Source organism: Medicago sativa, chromosome 3 (assembly GCF_051527215.1).
Source record: "Medicago sativa cultivar Bolivia chromosome 3, Bolivia_mono, whole genome shotgun sequence".
Classification (NCBI taxonomy): domain Eukaryota; kingdom Viridiplantae; phylum Streptophyta; class Magnoliopsida; order Fabales; family Fabaceae; genus Medicago; species Medicago sativa.
In genome coordinates, this window is record NC_140751.1 from 53,070,481 (window position 1) to 53,082,493 (window position 12,013).

The 12,013-nt window shown below is 32.1% G+C and overlaps 1 long non-coding RNA gene across 3 annotated transcripts in view; it reads left to right on the forward strand.

The window, feature by feature from the left end:
• Window positions 1–3,100: 3,100 nt before the first annotated feature.
• Window positions 3,101–12,013, forward strand: part of LOC146938275 (uncharacterized) — a 53,897-nt gene continuing 44,984 nt past the window's right edge. Inside the window, exons 1-3 of one of the 3 annotated variants that reach the window (XR_015031249.1) lie at window positions 3,101–3,282; window positions 3,626–3,696; window positions 3,810–4,762. This is a non-coding gene — a long non-coding RNA (uncharacterized LOC146938275). Of the gene's footprint in view, window positions 3,283–3,625; window positions 4,763–12,013 lie in introns of those variants that run through there. The other 2 variants (XR_015031250.1, XR_015031248.1) reach the window with 2 other exon arrangements.

Consider the following 12,013-nt stretch of genomic DNA (forward strand, 5'->3'; position numbering starts at 1 on the left):
GCAAGTGCACAAAATCGTAACAAGTAATAAAGTAGTAAGTTTATCGTTCTCCATAGAGATTGTCGTTCAACTTAACAATTAGTAAATTTTATTTCAAATTGTGAAAGTAAAATAGAATTGAATAGAGTTGCAGGGTTAAATTTCCCTGCCCAATGCAATATTATGTTTATGATTCAGATTATTAACGGCGATTAGGAAATCCTTGAGCCCCTTTTGTCTTTGATGGAATTAACATAGGAAACAAACAATTATGTGATGCATACTCATGATTTACTAAATTAACGGTTAAAAAAATCATACAAAGCTTCTCACAACAATATATATTTCGAATTAACCTAGGTTATATTGCGGCGTTGTCCAAAGAAGAGAGTTGAAACGATTAGGTTTTGAACTTGAATTTCATTAACATAATTATGAGTAACTAATTAAAACAGCCATGAACAAAAAATAATTTTGATTTGTCAATCCTAGTTTTAATCTCTGGATCAAATTTCAAAATTACGATTCAGAGATGTTCTTCTTATTTTCTACTACGTTCTACTAATTTTTTGAACATTTTCTCATGTTCTTGAATAATTTCTTTCAAAAGTGTTTGGTAACACAAAAAAGCTAGCTTATAGCTTGTTAGACAAGCTTATAAGCTTGTTTTGACAGAAAAGATGTGTTTGGTAAAAATCTTTTTTCGTTAGCTTATAACGTTTTTTTGATAAGTTAATTCAAGTAGCTTTTGAGCTTATAGCTTTTAGCTTTTTACACTTTCTTCCATTTTTAACCTTTAATATTATTTTATTATTTTTTCATAAAAAAAAAAGGTCACGATAAAAAGTAAACTACCGACTACCCACGTTATTATTCTGCACTATGCTCTTTTTCTTGATTTTATTTATAAACGGTTTCTCTTAGATTTATATTACCTATTTAGCATTATTTTTTTTCTTTTCGCATATTTACAATTTTAAATAAAACATACAACTTTTCATGGAAAAAAAAATAGAAAGATATGATAATGAAGTTGAGCAAATTTAATTAAAAAAATCTCAATTAAGTTCATATCATATTTATAATTTTCAAGAGGAAAAATAAATAAATACATACATACATACATACATACATACATACATACATACATACATACATACATACATACATACATACATACATACATACATACATACATACATATATATATATATATATATATATATATATATATATATATATATAGGGTTATGTTACAAGCCACCCTTTGGTGGTGTCTTTTATCAAGTCACACCTTAAGGTGTGATTTTCACTTTTTAGTTATAACTTTGCTAAAAGACACCTTCATAAAAGTAAGTTGGTGTCTTTTCGCAAATGCTCATAGAGTAACTTGAATTTTAAAGTTTCAATGCATTAAAATGCATCATTTTTAAGATAAAGTTTCTTGTTTAAACTTCTTAAGAAGTGTCAACTTGTTACTCCCTCCGTCCCATAATACTTAACACAGTTGACCTTATTACGCATGTCAATGCATAATTTTGAGCTTAAATATCTTGAATAATATATTAGAAAAAATTATGAAAATTTGATATTTTGAAAATACTCATCGAGACAAATCTAACGACATCTTATATGATATTATTTATCTTTGTATAATAATCGAAAAATATGAGTCATCTATTGCGGGACGCTAGCATTTTCCTAAAAATATTAGTGTATCTTTTTCTCTTTAAAGAGGAACAAGTGGGCCCGTGTTTTCAAATTTCAGTTTTTTTGAAACGTTTGTTACCGTTGGTGAAGAAATCGTAGGTCCCAGGCTTAAAGTCTTAAATTTTGAACCGTTGTTGAAAAAGCCAAAAGGTGTCTCAGTCTCATAAATTTTCGTTAGATAGGTGCAATAATTTGCATTTGTGCCCCCTTCCTTCCTAACCAATAAATAAATGGGTCTTATTAACAAGTGTCCTGGAATACTGGTTAAGAAATTTAAAAGTAAAAAAATTGTCTTAGAAATATAAATTGTTACTTTTAACTAACTAATTATTACAACACTTTTAATAAAATCTTACTTCTTTTAACTGCTTAACCAATGCCCCAGAAGCACTAGGTAACATTCTCGTAAATAAATATAGGTACCCATGATGTTTCCTTTATCATTTCATTCTTTTTCATTTTGGGCGTGCATAAATTCTAGTAGTTTATATAACTTATTTTTCTTTTCTAATTATGTTTTTTTACAACAATTTGTAATTATGTCTTTTATAAAACAATCTGTAATTATGTTGTTAGATTAGAATACTAGATCATACATTTTAACATAATTTTCCACCTAAATACTTTGGTTATTGCCAAATCAAGTAAAATTGAATAACATATTAATTTTGTCAAAAATAATAACAATAACATATTTAGCTCTTGGACTATTTTTTTGGTAGTGTCCAGAGTTCGAACCTCAGACCTTTGTATATATTATGCATTGTCCTTACCAACTGAGGTAAGCTTACGGGGACTAGCTTGTGGACTATTAGTAGTGATTGTTTAATTTTATAATCTAAAGACATAAAGTTAAATTTTTTATGGAGATTCTAATCACAAAAATACATTTGATGAAGATTGTTTGGCTAAGTGTCTTCTCCTCTCCGCTAGATAAATATCATTTCTTCATCAAACTGAATTAAGCTGTCAGAGAGTAAGAGACTAATTTATCCCTATTATCAAAACATCATAACTAATTTGGATTTATTTTTTGTCACTGAATTAAACCATGAGAAAATCGTTCAGGATCGAATTGGGTAATATTCACTCCAATATTTACATTGATAGTCCATATCAATTAAATCATTATTATTTGTAAAAAAAGATCAATACAATTATTTATTTTATTTTTGTCGAGGATTTAAATTATTTTATCTTCAATTCTTTTAACCAAATTTAAATTTACTAAAACAATTTTACCATTATAGAATTAAACATACAGGTGGTACATGATTAGGTTCATCTGAAATTAGGTAATATTAAAATTCATTTATTTATTTTCCAATAATATCATACAAGGGTAATATTGGAACCCTCTAAAGTTGGTTCTTTCCTTCGTATATAAAAGTCCTAAAGTCCTGTTATTGAGAAAGACAGAAAAGTAGAAAACAAAAAAAGCAGAGGAAAGCAGAGCAATATACAGAATTTGAAAACAAAGTCTGAAACTTTAAGAAAAAAGTGATCATTGGGTGTTACAGTTTGAAAAATATGGAAGAGTTTGAAAGCTCCAAAACCTTGGAAGCATTTTGTTCTTGTTCTGGAACTGTTAAGGTAACAAAAAACACATGATCTTTTAATTAACTTATTTAGAAACTGTTACTTACAAGCTTATGCTTTTATTTTCTATATATCATTTCAGAATTTTCTTAATTTTCATCAATAAGTGTTTTTGTATTTTTTTTCATACTAAAATCTCTCAGCTAATTATATGGCCCTTTAGTTGTTCTATCTTCATGATATTGTGATTTGTAGGAAATAGGAAATTGGGTTTAGGGTTTCTTTTTCTTATGTATTCAGTGAACATAATTTAATTAATATTACACTGCATGATAAATATAAAAAGATGGGTGTGTAATTTACTAGGCTAGGCTCATATTGATAATTGTTTTTGCAGCAATGTGAACCTGGATATACAGCTCCTCCTCCAAAGAAATCAGAGATAAATGATGAAGTAATGTCCATAAGGTACTTAACCGCGTTTAATTCAATCAAAAAGAACATTCAAATAATTATTTAATTTATTTAATCCTTCGTTTCATATTATTAAGTCTTAGCTAAATATGATAATACAATTTAAGGCGGAGAAAGAAGCTTCAAATGCTATAAGAGAAGCTGAGGTGGAAGGAATTGTAATAGAAAGTGATTGATTACTCAGAATGCAGCTCTACCACTAAGCGTATGTTTGGCGATACGTTTTCCTCTTCCAAACTGGCGTTTTACTTTTTCAAACCACCTTTTAAGGTATTTCAGTTTGTTTGGGTGAATGAAAATCGCTTCCAACAAACTCAGTTTTGAGACCAAAACGCCGGTACAGCTAAAGCAGGAATTCCTAACTTTTACTTTTGTGAAACTCAGTTTTGATTTCAATGACATGTATAGTTACCAATATACCCATGTTTTCTTCTCCAATTTCCTAGTAATAAACATCTTTCTTCTTCTCCTTCTTCCTTAAAAAGAACATCTTTCTTCTTCTTTATTGTTGCAAATCTATCCTAATTTTATCGGATTTGCAGATCTGTTCTTAATTGGTCAAAGAAAGAAAAGGAACCGAAAAACTTAAAACAAAGAAAAGGAATTGAAAAACTGCAGATCTGTTCATAATTGTAATTGGTGAGAGATGGAGAAATGGTAGAATAAGAGAAAAATAGTGAGATGAGGAAGAAGAAAGGCTAGAAGAGTTAGTAGTGAGAGGTGGAGAAAAAGATGGAAATGGGTAGACTTATAACGAAGCTTCTGGAGAAATTCAGAAATAGAAATAGAATAAAGGAGACGTGAGGAAGTATTAAAAATAACTCTCAATTTGTTATAAAAATATAGAGTAATGAAGAGAAAGAGAGAAAAGTGAGAGAAGTAGTATTTTCATCTATATCCGTTTCTCTTACAAAGCACCCTATTTATAGGGAAAAACAGAAGAGCATAGTCATTGATGTGGGACATCCACTATAATATATTTATAACACTCCTCTTGGATGTCCACCGAAAATATGCCTCATTAAAACCTTACTAAAATAAAAACCCAGTGAAAAAAAAATCTAGTGAAGGAAAAAGAGTACAATATCCTTTTGAGTGTGAACTGCCTCATTAAAAACCTTACCAGGAAAACCCAATGTGATAAAACCTAGGTGAAGGGAAAAAGAGTGCAGAATACATTTATTTCTCCCCCTCATGAAGACAAATATCTCTTAGACGACGAAGACCAACTTTTAGTACAAGTTTCTCAATAACTTTACTTGGGAGTGACTTTGTAAAAACATCTGCAAGATTATCACACGAACGAATTTGTTGAATGTTGACCTCACCATTCTTTTGAAGATCATGAGTGAAAAAGAATTTTGGAGAAATATGTTTTGTTCGGTCTCCTTTAATGTATCCTTCTTCCAACTGAGCGATGCATGCTGTATTATCTTCGTAAATTATTGTTGCATCCATTCTTCTGGAGGATAAACCACAATTCTTTTGGATGTGCTTAATCATGGATCTTAACCAAACACATTCTCTACTTGCCTCATGTAATGCTAAAAGTTCCGCATGATTTGATGATGTTGTTGTTATTGTCTGTTTCATATATCTCCATGAAATTGATGTATCTCCACTTGTAAACAAATAACCTGTTTGTGATCTACCATGACGAGGATATGACAAATAACCTGCATCTGCATAACCAATTAATTCTAGTTTGGGTACTTTAGGATAAAACAAACCCATATCCATCGTACCTCAAAGATAACGAAATACATGCTTGATCCCATTCCAATGTCTTTGTGTAGGTGAAGAACTATATCTTGATAATAGGTTGACAGAAAAAGCTATATCCGGACGCGTATAATTAGCAAGATACATTAGTGCTCCTATTGCACTAAGATATGGTACTTCAGGACGAAGTAGTTCTTCATCTTCTTCTCGAGGTCCGAAAAGATCTTTCTTCACATCTAGTTATCTAACAACCATTGGAGTAGGTAATGGATGAGATTTGTCCATGTAGAAACGTTTTAACACTTTTGCTATGTAAGTTTCTTGATGCACAAAAATTCCATTATTTAAATGTTCGATTTGCAATCTGAGACAAAACTTTGTCTTTCCCAAATCTTTCATTTCGAATTCTTTCTTCAGGAAATCTATGGCTTTTGAAAGCTCTTCGGGAGTTCCAATAATGTTTATGTCATCAACATAGACAACAATTATAGCAAATTCATTTTCAGATCTTTTCATAAAAATACATGGACAAACAGAGTCATTTTTGTATCCCTCCTTTAGCAAATATTCACTGAGGCGATTATACCACATGCGTCCAGATTGTTTTAGCCCATAGAGAGACTTATTTAATTTTATGGAGTAGTCTTCCCTAGATCCTGAACTATTTGCATCAGGCATGTTAAATCCTTTAGGGATCTTTATGTAGATGTCACTATCAAGTGAGTCATACAAGTAGGCTGTAACAACATCCAACATGTGCAAATTGAGCCCTTCATGAGCTATAAGGCTAATTAAGTATCTAAAAGTAGTTGCATCAACTACAGGTGAGTATGTCTCATTAAAATTAATTTCGGGTCTTTGGGAAAACCCTTGAGCAACAAGTCTTGCTTTGTATCTTGCAACTTCACCATTCTCATTGCGTTTTCAGACAAACACCCATTTATATCCAACTGGCGTCACGCCTTTAGATGTTCGGACAACAGGTCCAAATACTTTTCTCTTATTAAGAGAATTTACTTCTGCTTCAATTGCATCTTTTCATTTTGGCCAATTTTCGCTTTGTTTACATTCTTTAATAGACCTTGGTTCTTGATTCTCGTTATCATTTATCACATTTAGCGTTATATTATATGCGAAAATATCGTCAACGTTGACTTCATGTCGGTTCCATTGTATTCCATTGGTGACATAATTTATTGAGATCTCTTGATTTTCATGTATTTCAGGTATCTGATTAGGTTCTTCTGGAACTGAAATATTGATTATGTCAGAATGCTCTTTTAAAGTTTCTATATCCTCGTTTGGACCATCTTTTCTTTTAGCTCCTTTTCTTGCTCGAGGATTTTTATCTTTGGAACCGACTGGTCTACCACGCTTCATGTGTGGTTGAGAGTCGTTTGCAATATGAGATAGTCCAACAGGAACATCCATTTTTATTGGAGCATTAGCAGCTGGTATATATGATTTAGTCACACTTTTTGGATCAGTGAATGTAACTGACAATTGGTTTGCTAAGCTTTGCAAATGAATTATCTTTTGAACTTCTAGTTCACATTGTTTAGTTCGAGGATCAAGATGAGACAATGAAAGTTCATTCCAACTGATCTCCTTTTTCAGCTGCATTTTCTCTCCCCCTAGTGTTGGGAAATTTGATTCATCAAAGTGACAATCAGCAAACCTATATGTAAATAAATCTCCTGTTGTGGGTTCGAGATACTTTATAATTGATGGAGATTCATATCCAATGTATATTCCCAACCTTCTTTGAGGACTCATCTTAGTGCGTTGTGGTGGAGGAATTGGAACATATACCGCACATCCAAAAATTCTTAGATGGGAAAAAATTCTCGACCAAGAACCATTTCTAAAGGGGAGGAGTTATGATAACTTGTTGGCCTGATGCGAATCAATGATGCAGCATGCAAAATTGCATGTCCCCAAGTGGAAATGGGCAATTTGCATCTCATGAGAAGTGGTCTTGCAATTAACTGTATACGCTTGATAAATGATTCCGCAAATCCATTTTGTGTATGAACATGTGCTACATGATGTTCAATGTAAATCCCAATGGACATACAATATTAATTAAATGATTGAGATGAGAACTCAGCGGCATTATCAAGTCGTATTTTCTTGACAAGATAATCAGGGAAATGAGATCTTATTTGAATCAGTTGAGCTAGCAACCTCGCCAATGCCTGATTGCGAGTTGACAACAAACAAACATGTGACCATCTAGTTGATGCATCAATTAAAACTATAAGGTATCTAAATGGTCCACATGGTGGGTGTATTGGCCTACAAATATCACCATGTATTCGCTCTAAAATTTTTTAGAGATTCACTTCCAATTTTTGTTGGTGATGGCCTGATTATCAACTTTCCTTGTGAACTTCCAGATATAGTACTAACACCTTTTGTCGCTTTATCAAAGAAGAAAAATATTTTTTATCCTTGAAAATTGTATGAGTTGTTCCACTATCGGCGAGACACATATCTCCATTATTGAGGTTAATGTTAATACTCATTCTATCTAAAAATGAACAAATAAGATATAAGTATAAATGTAAAAACTAGATAAGCGTAATGACTAGCAATGAAGGTTGAAAACACACTTAGAAATAAAACTTTTATTATCATTAGCATAAGAAAGATAAAAACATAACATAAACCCCCCTTTTTTTTCATAGGAAAATAAAAAGGCACTCTTAAATATGATTATTTATTGGTGGGGTTCTATTTCTGAACACTTCCATCTCCAATGAGATGATCAATCTTTCCATCATGATCAACAAAGAAATCAGCAGCATCTAAGTGGGTAACATCCATATTACCATAATCATAGTCATCATCTTCACATGCAAAATGAGTTTCAGCTTTTTTATCTTTATTTTTAAGTGATTGTTGGTAAAGATCAACTAGATGCTTTGGTGTACGACATGTACGACTCCAATGGCCTTTGCCTCCACAATGATAGCAAATATTCTCATTATTTTTGCTGCTTTGACCAATCTCATTCTTTCCAACATTTTTCATCTTCTGGTTAGAAAATGTGTTTTTGTAATCTCCATTGTGATTACGATTGAGACCACGACCACGTCCACGTCCACGTCCACGACCATGACCTTGCCCACGGCCACGACTACGACCATGGCCACGACCACGACCACGAGTTTGTCCATAGTGATCACGTGTTGCTACATTCACTTCTGGGAATGGAGCACTACCAGTGGGACGAGCCTCGTGATTTTTCATCTAAAGCTCGTTATTTTGTTCTGCCACAAGCTGGCAGGATATCAAGTTAGAATACTTTTAAAAACCTTTTTCGCGGTATTGCTGTTGCAGGAGCACATTAGATGCATGACAAGTGGAGAATGTTTTTTCTAACATATCCGCATCAGTCACTTTTTCTCCACACAATGTCAATAGAGAAGTAATTTTAAATACAGCCGAGTTATATTCGGTTACAGACTTAAAGTCCTGTAAACGCAAATGCATCCATTCGTAACGAGCTTTAGGAAGAATGACAGTTTTTTGATGGTCAAACCTTTCTTTTAAATTGTTCCAAAGAACTTTTGGATCTTTTACGGTAAGTTATTCATTTTTCAGGTCCTGATGAAGGTGGTGACGAAGGAATATCATGGCCTTAGCCTTTTGTTGATCAGTTGTTTCGTTTCCTTCTTTAATAGTATCTCCATGACCTTCGGCATTTAAATGAATTTCAGCATCAAGGGCCCAAGCCAGATAATTTTTTCCCGAAATATCAAGCGCCTCAAAATCAAGTTTTGAAAGGTTCGACATGATTCTATCTAGAATACAGAAGAGCATAATCAACATTTAATATATATATATATATATATATATATATATATATATATATATACTATGACGAAAATAAAAATACCATTTTATTTAATAGCAACGATTACAAAACATTATAATATTTTAATCTAAGTCTCTACCAAAACAAAAAGTAACCACACAAGCTAAGCCTAATAATGGTAAAACACTAATTATAGCTAATCCTACAAAATCTTTTCCTAATTCTTCAATATGAGTGAAAATGATGAAGAACAAAATAACAACAAGTAGAGTGATGCATAGGAGAAAGATTTTAGCCATTTTGTAAGTATGGGTAAATATTTTGAGATGTTAAAATTATGAATGAAGGTGAGGTATTTATAGAGTGAATTTTGTAAAAATGACCGTTAATTTCATTGTTCATAGCCGTTGAAATCACTGTTCATGACCGTTGAAACCACTGTTCATGATCGTTGAATAATGAGAAAAATATTTTAAGTGTTAAATATCATCTAAGTTAGGACATGATTTTGTTTTTCAAATGGTCTGCAATACCATTTTTAGTCCAGTCAAATGCTACAAAGAACTACACGCGGACAAGTGGTTAGCACATGGTTTTTGTTTGTCTACAATACTACTCCTACCCACATGCACGTGGGATAACCAGCCAAAGCAATTTGCTGAAGCAAATTGTCACACAAAGTCTCATGCATTTATTGTAGCTATAAATTCAAAAACTGTTATAAATATATTATAGTGGATGTCCCACATCAATGACTATGCTCTTCTGTTTTTCCCTATAAATAGGGTGCTTTGTAAGAGAAACGGATATAGATGAAAATACTACTCCTCTCACTTTTCTCTCTTTCTCTTCATTACTCTATATTTTTATAACACGTTATCAGCACGATTGTTTCTACCGGAAGTTTACACTACTGCTAGGCATGTTACCTATACTCATCACTTTAATATCATTACTTAATATTGCTATGTATATCATTTATCTTTATTATCTGCCCCGGTTATAGAAAACTGGCAATCCGTCAAGTGATTTATAACTAGAGTGACTATTATTGTTATTATTACTTTACCTCTTATTATAGAAACCTGACAACTCGTCAAGTGATCTATAATAAGTATGGATATTATTATTTAAAGTGGTGATCTAAAATCTCATATATACTATATTATCACGAAAGATAATTTCGAGTAGTGATACTAACTTTTATATTTAATGGAGGTCTAAAACCCCATATATATATATACTATATTATTACGAAAGATAATTTCGAGTAGTGATACTAACCAAAGCTATGCAATCTTTTCACATCAAAGTCATCTAACCAAAGTGTGAAACCTGTATGTGAATGCCATGCTTTCAAACTTTGCAACTTATGCTTCTGCACCGAGCTATACCATAGGCTTACTATTTGAAAGAAAAATGCAACCTGCAATAAATGCATGAGACTTTGTGTGACAATTTGCTTCAGCAAATTGCTTTGGCTGGTTATCCCACGTGCATGTGAGTAGGAGTAGTATTGTAGACAAACAAAAACCATGTGCTAACCACTTGTCCGCGTGTAGTTCTTTGTAGCATTTGACTGGACTAAAAATGGTATTGCAGACCATTTGAAAAACAAAATCATGTCCTAACTTAGATGATATTGAACACTTAAAATATTTTTCTCATTATTCAACGATCATGAACAGTGATTTCAACGGTCATGAACAGTGTTTTCAACGACTATGAACAGTGAAATTAACGGTCATTTTTACAAATTTCACTCTATAAATACCTCACCTTCATTCATAATTTTCACATCTCAAAAATATTTACCCATACTTTCAAAATGGCTAAAATCTTTCTCCTATGCATCACTCTACTTGTTGTTATTTTGTTCTTCATCATTTTCACTCATATTGAAGAATTAGGAAAAGATTTTGTAGGATTAGCTATAATTAGCGTTTTACCATTATTAGGCTTAGCTTGTGCGGTTACTTTTTGTTTTGGTAGAGACTTAGATTAAAATATTATAATGTTTTGTAATCATTGCTATTAAATAAAATGGTATTTTTATTTTCGTCATAGTATGTATATATATATATATATATATATATATATATATATATATATTAAATGTTGATTATGCTTTTTTGAATTCTAGATAGAATCATGTCGAACCTTTCAAAACTTGATTTTGAGGCTCTTGATATTTCGGGAAAAAATTATCTGGCTTGGGCCCTTGATGCCGAAATTCATTTAAATGCTAAAGGTCATGGAGATACTATTAAAGAAGGAAACGAAACAACTGATCAACAAAAGGCTAAGGCCATGATATTCCTTCGTCACCACCTTCATCAGGATCTAAAAAATGAATACCTTACCGTAAAAGGTCCAAAAGTTCTTTGGAACAATTTAAAAGAAAGGTTTGACCATCAAAAAAACTGTCATTCTTCCTAAAGCTCGTTACGAATGGATGCATTTGCGTTTACAGGACTTTAAGTCTGTAACCGAATATAACTCGGTTGTATTTAAAATTACTTCTCTATTGACATTGTGTGGAGAAAAAGCGACTGATGCTTATATGTTAGAAAAAAACATTCTCCACTTTTCATGCATCTAATGTGCTCCTGCAGCAACAATACCACGAAAAAGTTTTAAAAAGTATTCTGACTTGATATCCTGCCTGCTTGTGGCAGACCAAAATAACGAGTTTTTGATGAAAAATCACGAGGCCCGTCCCACTGGTAGTGCTCCATTCCCAGAAGTGAATGTAGCAACACATGA